At 36.4% G+C, this 11575-nt stretch overlaps 1 pseudogene; it reads right to left on the bottom strand.

The window, feature by feature from the left end:
- Positions 1 to 6298: 6298 nt before the first annotated feature.
- Positions 6299 to 11575, bottom strand: part of LOC102991174 (serine/threonine-protein kinase 35-like) — a 143497-nt pseudogene continuing 138220 nt past the window's right edge.

Raw genomic sequence — 11575 nt, 5'->3', positions numbered from 1 at the left:
ATAAAAGTCAATTTGTTTCTTATATGGCAGCAATGAACAATTGAATTTGGAATTAAAAACACAACACTGTTTTCATTAGCAATAACAAAAAATTGAAATAGCTATAACTCTAACAATATATGTACAAATCACAGAGCTGTATGAGGAAAACTATAAAACTGATGAAATAAGTCAAAGATCTAAATAAATGGAGAAATATTCCATGATCATGGATATAGATACATTGTTAGGAGTCTATTCTTTCTAACTTGATCTATATATCCAATACAATCCCAATCAAAATCCTAGCAATTTATTTTGTGGTTATCAACAAACTAATTCTGAAGTTTATATGGAAAAGCAAAAACCCAGAAAAGCAAACACAATACAGATAGTATGAATTCAAGACTTACTATAAAACTACAGTGATCACGACTTTGTGGCAATGGTGAAAGACTAGACAAATACATCAATTGAACAGAATGTGGGCCCAGAAATAGAATCATACAAATATAGTCAACTTATATTTGATGAAAGTGCAAAGGCAATTCTATGGAAAAAGGAAAGTAATTTTAATACCAGTAACCCTGTAAGACTAAACAAAATATTATAAATTATCCATTCAACATTTGTTAACAAGATACCAAAGAAAAATATTTACATATTGATTTGCTTCTTCTAGTAAGAAAAAATACATATTTTGAATATACTTCCAATGCAACATTTATGCTTGAGATATGGTGATGTCACTTCACCATATCTTGTGAAGGGACTTAATGTCTAAATTTTATGATAGCAAAATTGGCCTGGTCTGGCATTTTTGCTGCTATGCAAATAAATTGAACTTTATAGAAGTGGCCCTTTAAGGTATATTAATCCCTCCTGGGTATTATCTTGCAAATGAAATACCTACTGGTTGATGTATATTTGCAGACAAATGGCTCACTTAGTAGATAGGTGAGAGCTCAGAGAATTTGGTTAGGAGTGTAGTGCTGTATTAAAAGAAATACATTTTAATTCCATATGCTTATACACTCAGTATAAGTAATCAAAATGATAAGAATGACTACTATGTATTGCATCCCATGTTTCAGATATTTTGTTCACAGTTGACATATGTTGTCATATTTAATATAGAAAAACACCATGGGATAGGTATCACTATCAGAATTTTGTGAATTAGAACTCTAGCCTAATGTAGGTTAAGCTCCAAAGTCCCACAGGAACTAATAAGCAGAGGAACAAGAATCTGAACATAGATCATTATTTGACTCTAGTTGATGCTCATAATCAGTACTATAATCAGTTAGAGAAAATTCTATTGGAAGAAGGATGTTAAAAATAAAGCAATGTTCATCATATTATCTATTTTCACAATAATTCTGCATAATTAGAACTCTATAAAATTTAGTGATATGCAACAATAAACATTTCACTCATGTTTCTGTGGGTCAACTGGAATATGACTAATTAAGCAGAGCTCAACTTTGCTCGGTTCCAAGTTGCATGTTAGATCATAATCTGCTTTATGTAACTCTTATCCTCATTAGGTTGGTGAAATGCAGATAGCTAGAAAAATTAAGCACTGCTGCACAGCTATTGGGAGCTTCTCTTTGTTGTCCATTCCATTGGCTAAAGTAATTACTGACAAAGCCCAAAATCAAAAGCAAAGGAAAGTATACTTTCCATTGTGGTCAACCAGAAGGAAATGAGTATTCGCTATATAATAATCTAATCACACACACACACACACACACACACACACACACACACACACACACACACACTACCATCACCCAATCCCCTAGGTACATATTGCCTATGGGTGCCATTTTCTTTCTAATCAAAGAGTCATTGCTCAACTAAATCACCCAATCTTCTTCCACTGTCTCCCTGGCATTTAGTTAGCTTCTTTGAGTTTGAGAGTCCAGATTCAACAACCATGGTATTTATAATTTATTTTCAAAAAAAAGAATAAATGTGTCCTGCTGGGCTTAATTACCCATATTATAGTTGAAGAAGAAACAATTTGATACCACTGGAGAGATATTAAAGACACTAATGACTTAATTTTATAACTAAAAAATAATTTTTAAAGGAGTGGGGGTAAAGATAGATTCACCCTGAAGTTGGAGTAATTATTTAAAGCCAGAGATATAGGATGTAATATTTTTGGCTATTTAGATATCAAAACTGTCTCCTCATAAGCACAAATAAGCATTGCCATATTTGCTAATCTGATACAGTCTATGTAATTTGATAATGTGATCATTTTCTTAGCAGGATATTGGCTTTTTGGTGCCAGACTAAAAGATATATAGGTATGGGATCATTCAAACCAAGAGGTAGGGGTAGGAATTTATCCATTTAAGACCTTTAAGAACTGACTTCTAAATTAATATATAAGGCCTGTGTGTGTTCCTAACACCTAAATCCCGAAGGGGAATAGTAATTTTAGGAGATTACACACTCAGGATCTCAGCATGATGAGCCCTTTCTCAGTAATAGAAATATTTGCTTTATAAAATCACTGAATGGTTTTAAAAGTCATGTGGCAAACCAGTTTATCTCATGTGAGTGAGAGTCAATTTAGAAAAGCTGCCTGTGCCTTTCCACTACCACATGTCCTGCCTTAAAACTTATTTATTAGTACTCAAAACAAACACTTGGGAAGATTCTGAGATGATCAGATAAGTTCTCATTTTTCATTGCCATCTGGATGCAGAAACCAAAACAGCACTATTTCTTCAAAAAAACTATTCCTGGAAAACAGAGAGTTGGGGTTGAATTGAGGAATGCTCTGATTTAATGCTTACTCTGATCTCATCATAATTCCAGCCAATCTAAGGCAGGGAAGAGAAAGAAATCCTTTCTAGGCCTCAGAATTCAGTCCAAACTTAGTCATCAACCATATGATATGATATAGATTCAATTTATGAATTTTTAAAATTTTGTTATTCAGAACAAGGAAGTTGCTAAGGACACTTGTCACTGAGTCTGCCATTCTCAGGCTCTATGCAAGACTATAGTAAATCATATGAAAATGAAGAATTTTGTTGTGAGGTTATTGTAATGATGAAGACAGGACAGGATTTTGCTTAGAACAGACTGAAACTTTGTTATCCACTCTGGAAAGAGGAAAAATCAAAGTTTATAAAATTATGAAGGAGACAAAGAGTATGGACATGGCATCAGGAAGTCTGAAACACGTGATAGGGAACCAGAGAAAGAGATACATAGCTATTAATAGCTATTAATACTTAAAGGATATAAGTTTTACCTAAATTATATGATCTACCAAACAGCAGTTACACACATAAAATTTATCATACAGGGAGTTCAGGCTGACATTATAAATTATTAAGAATAACTTGCCTAGGTTTGTAGCTATTTTAGAATTTCTTATGAGCAATTGTTTTCATCAAGTCAAAGATTCATGCTTCAGTATTTATTCCCCATTGACCCTCCTTGTCTCACCAACACCACCACACTTGTACCTTATAAGTAGTGTCATGTAGTGATAATCTGAAATCCCTATTGTGGTTGAACATTATACATTAATCTTTTACTAACTGATATTATGATCAACTTAATATAGTGTTTTCTGCTCTATAGATGCAGGACATGGGGGAGAGCCATAAATGTTAAAATGTGTATCTAAGTATGTAAGATGCTTCCAGCATCAAAGGAAACAGGAAGGGGTAAGGGCAATGTGAATGAGTTCATGACTTGGTTGGCAAAAAACAAACAAACAAAGAAACAACAACAAAAAATCCCCACAAAAAACACATTTCTGGAGTCAGCAAGTTAGGGATATAGGAATTTCTAGTATTCGTCTCCTCCCAGAGATATCATTGAAGAAATATCTGCCCATGAAAATGCCTTCACAGGCACTAAGGATTCCAGGAGTTAGGGATTACATCACTTGGGTGGAGCACAGATAACAGACACATTAAAGAAAGTAGCAAAGATAAGTTCACATTACCTCTGTGACCCCCACTCCAGACCCAGTCAGCCCAGCATGGAGAGAGACACCTTCCCCTTGACCTCACTGCAAGGAGCCCAGCACCAGGTCTGCACCAGCAGCACTGGCTCCTGTGATGCCAGGCTCCCAGCCCACCCCAGCACCCATCAGGCTCCCATAGTTCCAGGGTCCAGGTGGTCTCTTGTGGTCCTAAGCTCACAACCTGCCACAGTACCAGGCTGACCTCCGTGGACCCAGCCTCCAGATCAGCTCCCAGAGACCTAGAATCCTCCTCTGTCTCAGTGCTAGGCCAGTCCTCATGGACCCAGACTCCAGCCTTGCAGAAGCAAGCTTCAGATCCACCCTAGAGCTAGGCTGGCTCTCCAGAACCCAGGCTCCCAGCCTGCACCAACACCTCCCCATCTGCCTTGCAGACCCAAATGCCATGGAGACCTAGAGTAATCAAGACAGTATGGTACTAGCATAAAAACAGACACATAGACCAGTGGAAAAGATTGAGACCCTAGAAATAAACCCATGCATATATGATCAATTATTTTTTGACAAAGGAGCCAAGAATATATAATAGGGAAAGGCTAGTCCCTTCAATAAATGGTATTGGCAAAACTGGATAATCACATGTAGAAGAATGAAACTGGACCATTATTTACTCAAAATAGACTAAAGACTTACATGTAAAATCTAAAACTATAAAACTCCTAGAAAAAAAGCATAGGAAAAAGTTCTCAGCCTTGGTGTTAGCGATGATTGTTTTAGATATGACAAAAGTGCAGGCATCAAAAGCAAAAATAAACAAGGGGATTATATCAAACTAAAATGCTTCTGCAAAGCAAAATAAACAATAGAATTAAGAGGCAACCTACTGAATGGGAGACAATATTTACAACCTATATATCTGAAGTATAAAGAACTCATACAACTCAATATCAAATAAATAAATAAATACATAAATAAATAAATACATAAATAAAGTAATGCAATTTAAAAATGGGCAGGGGACTCGAATAGGTATTTTTCCAAAGAAAACATATGAATGGCAAACTGGTACAGGAAAAGGTTCTCAGCATCACTAATAATCAGAGAAATGCAAATCAAACCACCAGATACTACCTTACACCTTTTAGCATGGCTATTATCAACAAGACAAGAGATAACAAATATTGGCAAGGATGAGGAGAAAATACAACATTTATGCACTGTTGGTGGAGATATAAATTAGTATGGCCACTCTAGAAAGCAGTATGAAGGTTCCTCAAAAAACTAAACATACATCCAAACATCACATTCTGGTTATATATCCAAAGGAAATGAATCAGGATCTAGAAGAGATATCTGCACCTCCAAGTTCAGTGCAGCATTAGTCACAATAGTTAAGACATGGAAACAACCTAAGTGTCTGTGGACAGATGGATGAATAAAGAAAATGTGAAATATTTATCTCTCTTTATCTACATAGATATAGACAGATATAGGTATAAATGCACACAATAGCTTGTTCTGTCCTAAAAAAGAAGGGAATCCTGCCTTTTTGTGACCATGTGGATGGACCTTTAGGGCTTTATGCTAAGTCAAATAAGTCAGATAGAAAAGACAAATACTGTATGACCACACTTATACATGGAATCTAAAAAAGCTGAACTCATAAGTACTAGAGTCTGAGGTGTGGAGGAAATGAGGAGATACTGATCAAAGAGCAGAAACTTCCAGTTACACGATGAAAAAGCAGTAAGACTCCAAGTTCCAGATAAAAGCTCTCAGTCTTTACAATTATAACTCCTGGGAGACTCCTATATTCCTTCACATATATTCCTCCCATAATTATTTCCACAGCTGCAAAATGGATCTTTGGCTAATAAATGCTTCCTCCCTATGGAATGAATTTCCTTTTCCTGGTGTTTCCTATCAAGATCAAGTCTATTTTTTCTTTTTTCTTTTCTTTCCTTTTTTTTTCAGATACCACTGAAATAATGGGTTAATATAGAATGTTTTGTGTATATAATAAAAAGAAGTAGTAGAAAGCTCCCTGAAATTTGAAGGAAAGAACTTGGAGTGCCCTTTACATGCTATGTAATTAAGGAAGACAATGTCCTCTTCTGTTTAAAGAAGAAAATAATATTGGATCATTTAAACTTCCAATTTGTTCTTCAGGTCAAATAAACTAACCAACATTTTTTTTTTTTTACATTTTCTACAGTAAGCGTTCATTAATTGATTATAAAAAAGCATTTCTAAAAATAACTCAGCTCAAATGCAACCTCCACTCAGATGGCTTCTTTAGACTTTCCAACTCATACTCAAATATTCCCACATATCCCCTCATTCAGATTTGGGGCATCATTGATGACAAGCACATTTTCTCTTCAACCGTGCATTTCCTCCCAAATCCACAGGGCCCAGGATGAAGAATCCAGTCTTAAGTGTACATGCCAAACAAAAAGTACACTCACCTACTTTAAAAACACCCAGGATGTTTTTCCCTGAATTTGAAGCAGCACACGTGGCATGGTCCATTCTAGTTTCAAGTTCAAAGGCATCAGGCAGGTCCCTGATTTAGCAGCTAACTTCTTTCAAGAGCTCCTTGCTCCCCTCAGACATGGAAATCCTGCATTTCTGGGGGATATGCTACTCCATCTTTGCGTTATCTAGCAGCACCTCACCAACAGGGAGATCTTGGTCAGGACCTCAGGAGTTCCTTCTTGATCTCAGAGTCAATGAAAATGATTCTTTCTATCATTGCCCAGATGATAATGCCCAGGGCAAAGATGTTGGCCTTGGCTGTGTAGCATCCCTCCTAGAGTTCAGGGAGTTATTTAGAAATCTGAGCTGCAGGTTTAGGGAATCCAGTATTTATCCACATTCACATTTGTGTTGTCTTGGTTTCCCTCTTTGATTTGGGGATGTGGGGGAGAGGGGGCAGCCCACCACAGATTTTGCTTAGTTCAAAGTCTGCCACCTTGAGGATGGGGGTGCCAGACCTCTCCATGCTGAGTTTGTCCTCCAGCTTTGGTCCCTGTGCACGATGTAGTCTGAAGGCACTGGTGGTCCTGAGCTGTAGCATGAAACTTTGTTGGTGGCTGGGTCCAGCCTCCAGGATAGGACAGACTGATTCAGTCCTCCACGTTCATATAAGTCCATGACAAAGCAGAGGTAGCAAGGGTCCTCAGCATAACCCAAGAGCCTTTCTTCTTTGACGGAGGTCTCCAACAGGTGCAGATAAAACTGTGCGCTCTTGTAGCCACTGCTCACGCACGTACTGGTCAGTCACACTGTGTGACACACTCCTCAAACTGCATGAGGTTCTGGTGGTACCGCTTTAGGCTGGTCAGGGCCCAGAATTCTGCCAGCACCTGCTCCAAGTTCTCCAGGCTGTCACAGTAGATGTTCTTGACCTCTGCGAGGGCCTTGCTGTCTCCTAATCCATGCAGTAGCTGCTTCACCTGATCTCTGCCAACAGTCTGTAGTGCCCACCAGCTGCTGCCCTCACCACCACTGTGCCAGCTAGGCTTGCCTGGGGCCTTGGCCTCCACTGGATGCAAAATGTCATGAAAAGATATGTTAAATTAAAGAAAAAGAATTTTTTAAAAGTTCATTCTTTATTAGTCATAGCTTTCATGACAGTGTGAGTGTAATTTTAATATGAATTAAAAAATATGAGTTATAGCTCTGCAAAGATGATTAAAATCATCATTTCCATTTGCTTCTATCTAAGCCCTATTGTAGCATGAAGCATCCCACCTGCCTCATTCCTTCCTACTTGAACAGATGGATCATAAATGTATGGGCTCACTGAGGAACATTTTGTCTCATCCCATTACACCTGCTGGCCAAGGGAGATATACAAAACAGCCACTATCCAGTTCATAGATTTATAACCATCCAAGAGAATGTTTCTGCAGCCCTTGCTGGCTAGTTGGGTTTGTCCTTGGCTTGTTCCCAATAATATAAAAGTCAATTATAGTAATTGCTGACCATTAGGTATCACATGTATGCAGGCCTGAAGAACTATATTATGCCTATGAGTAGATAAAGAAAATGGATCCCTAATATGCAAAATGTGAGGATTATATATGTATTTTAAAATTCCTAGTTTGAAAAAATGGTCAAGAAATGGGTTTTGTTCAAAAGGACCATAAATTAATAGGGTATGTGAGATAGGCAAGCCCATTTTCAGGGATTCTGTGTAATTTACCCCCAGGAACATCATTTGCATGTGAAAACATGTATTCATAAGTATGTTTATGGAAGTTTACCATCTGTCATGGATGACAAATGGTTGGAAATAACCAAAATCTGTAACAACGAGGGACTGGATAAATAAACTATGGTATATGTATACAATAAAAAACAATGCTTATGTCAATAATGATGAGTAAAATTGAAGTTTGTGACAGGTAAATTTGTCCATGATATATATTTGACTGAAAAGGCATATTGCATAAATTGTCTACTATAGTAAAATGAAGTTAATACTTGAAAGGCTGTACGTGTGTGTGTGTGTGTGTGTGTGTGTGTGTGTGTGTGTGTGTTAATAGATATCAAGAATTCACTAAAATGTTAATTATAATGAAATTTTGGTGACTTTTGATTTCTTTCTATCTTTGTTTTTCTATCTTCTCTGTGCTTTCTGGTATGCTATTTACATTATTTGAGTACATATAACATTTACCAGAAATGATAAATCTCATTTTAAATCATTTGGTGACCTGATTTCTTTCTATCTTTGTTTTTCTATCTTCTCTGTGCTTTCTGGTATGCTATTTACATTATTTGAGTACATATAACATTTACCAGAAATGATAAATCTCATTTTAAATCATGCTAAACTATATCTCTGTATATGAGGAACAGGGGCATTTTAATTCATTCATTCAACAGTTCCAAATGTCTGATATGTTATAGAGGCCAGTTTCCTTATTATTCCTTAAACCTGTCATGTACCAATAAAATAGAATGAACCATAACAAACATGTGAAATACAATATAAATGAGTAACTGAAACGATGATCATACATATTTAGGTTTCATGGAAATATTCAGTTGCTGTAAAAAATGTCTACAGTCTTACACTCAGTTTCTATATTTATCTAATTGTTAACTGGTAACACACAGTTTTTGATTCAACCCAAGTCTGTAGATCACACTTAGAGAGCCACTGCTGTAGAAAATATGGTAGTGATTAAGGGAATCAAAGAATGACATTAAAAAAAGACCATTTAATTAATGAGGATAAGCCAGTCTATGCTGAGCTTAAAAATAAGCCATAAAATCCCAATGGCTTAAACTAATTTCAAATGATGATTTCTCAATCTTTCAGAGCCCATTGTGGTTCAAGCCATGGTCCTCTATCTTAGAGCTCATACCACCTGAAACTTTTGGCTTCTGGATCCTCATGACAGAGGGAAAGAGAAATGAAGGAGAAACAGCAATTCTTTATTACCTCTGATGGTAAGGTATGCATGCCATTGCTGTTCTCAGTCCATTAACCAGAATTAGTCATATGACTGCAAACTAAGTATAATTTAAGCTGAGATATATGAGAAAAAGTAGATATTTAGTGAGCATTAACTTCACTGAGAAGTTGTTCACCTGAGTTACCTGGCACTGTGAAGATCATAAAGATTATGAGGGAGTTGAGACTCAAACTCAGGTTTTATTTTTCCAAATTTAACATATATTTGTGTCAATTTAGATAAATGAGGTTATGCTGAGTAAAACATTAATGCCCCAGTCTCAGGAGCTCAGCACATGATGTTTATTTCATGCACCATTCAGGGTCTTGCAGTCTCACTGTGTGTGTTTCCAGGGTGGCAAGAGGAAGAGAAGAAAGTGCCTAGAGAAATCACACCTATTATCTATGTTCTGGCCTAGGATAGACACTTGTCATTTTTTCCTGAGTCAGTTGGCAAGAACTGGACACATGAACACACCAGTGCAAGAATACTGGGCTTTGAGGGAAAGCACATGTATGTTTGGCAAGCAGTGTATGGATATATGCATATTCTGTAACATTCAACTAAATCAAACCAGTTTTCAATCATTACTTACAGTTTGGATATTTCTTTTCAATTGCAGGTATTTTAGAATGGTTAAATAGAATCTGTAAAGTTCCTATGTTCTTCTTTGTCTTTCACCCTTGCAAATTTATGTATTACCAAAAACCAGTTCAGCCACTTTTCCCTAAATTGTTCAATCCTATTGGGGGGGAAAAATCAGTCAAATCTGTAAATAGTTATTTGAAAGGGAAATAATAGTCAAATTTGTCAACCTAAAAATGTGTAGAGATTTATCCTCATACTACCTTCTTTAGGTTTCCAATGATAAAAATGGAAACAGTGACATGCCTAACTATTGTTCTTTTTCATCAACAAAGAGATTTATTATTCTGTTTGCTCTAAAGTGGACTAGAAAATATATGTGGGTACTCACTTATCAGAAAATACCTTTATCTGAGTCAAGTTGTATATGGCATTCATTTTTGGAGAACCCTTCAAAAGAATACCCAAAGAATGTATATTTTAATTAACTGAAGAGTAGAGAGAGTGATCTGTTCCAGCTGACATAGACTTTCACCACTGTGAAGCCAGGAGGCAGGACTGGTGATGTCTTCAGACAACCATTAGCCCACGAGTATAAGAATCAAAGCCATGTGTTTGAGTTAGATTGAAGTCATCACACAGGCCTGTTCTTTACTTAAAATATCCATATTTCATCAGAAAATATGAGTTCAAAAATAAAGGTAAGCTGTAGGAAAATGGCACCTGAAGTTGTAACTAGGACAACAGATCACATAGAACTTGTCAAGACCTTGCAAAAGAGGGTTTTGGCTTTCAGTCCTCCTTATCAAAATTCTGTCTGAGGTGACTTCTATCTGTCTTGGTAGATATGTGGATAAAATTACCAGTTCTCTATTAGCATATGTTTTAATTCTCAGATGTTTGTTTATGGGGGAAATTAATGTGGCATGAAACTTGCAATTAGTTTTTTATACTGTTAATGACAGGTTCCCATAAAATGCCTTGCATTGAAATATGGAAACTAATGGCATTAATAATGTATACAGATGCTCAGACTCAGATCTGAAAAAAAGAAGAAAGCCAAATCAGTAGAGTTTACTGGTTAAAAGTAAAGCCATATGACAGGATCAGTAGGAATTTTGCAATTGGCTATCCATTTAGTAACTTGAGTATTAAGGAGTTATTTCTGGCCAAAGTCTTTGATATAAATTGGCCCTCCTGGTTAAATAATAGGAAGGTTATTTTTACCTGTCCATATGTATATTGTTATGGTGAGAACTTCGGTTTATATTCTATTGAAAAACTGCTCTGGACTTGGTTTGAAAAATAAACATATAAGTACAACCTGGTTCCTGCCCTCTAGAGGACAGGTTATAGGAGTGGTTCCTATAGGTCATTGAACATTAGACCTACCTGAGAAACATTTTCACAAATAGAGATCCCAAGAACCCTCCCATCATAAATTCTTACATAGGTTGTAATTCATTAACCCTTTTTTTAAACGTCTTTATTGGAGTGTAATTGCTTTACAATGGTATGTTAGATTCTGCTTTATAACAAAGTGAATCAGCTATACATATACATATATCCCCATATC

Source organism: Physeter macrocephalus, chromosome 12, assembly GCF_002837175.3.
Source record: "Physeter macrocephalus isolate SW-GA chromosome 12, ASM283717v5, whole genome shotgun sequence".
Taxonomy (NCBI): Eukaryota; Metazoa; Chordata; class Mammalia; order Artiodactyla; family Physeteridae; genus Physeter; species Physeter macrocephalus.
The sequence above is the reverse complement of the archived record's forward strand: the minus strand, read 5'-3'. Positions and strand labels throughout refer to the sequence as shown.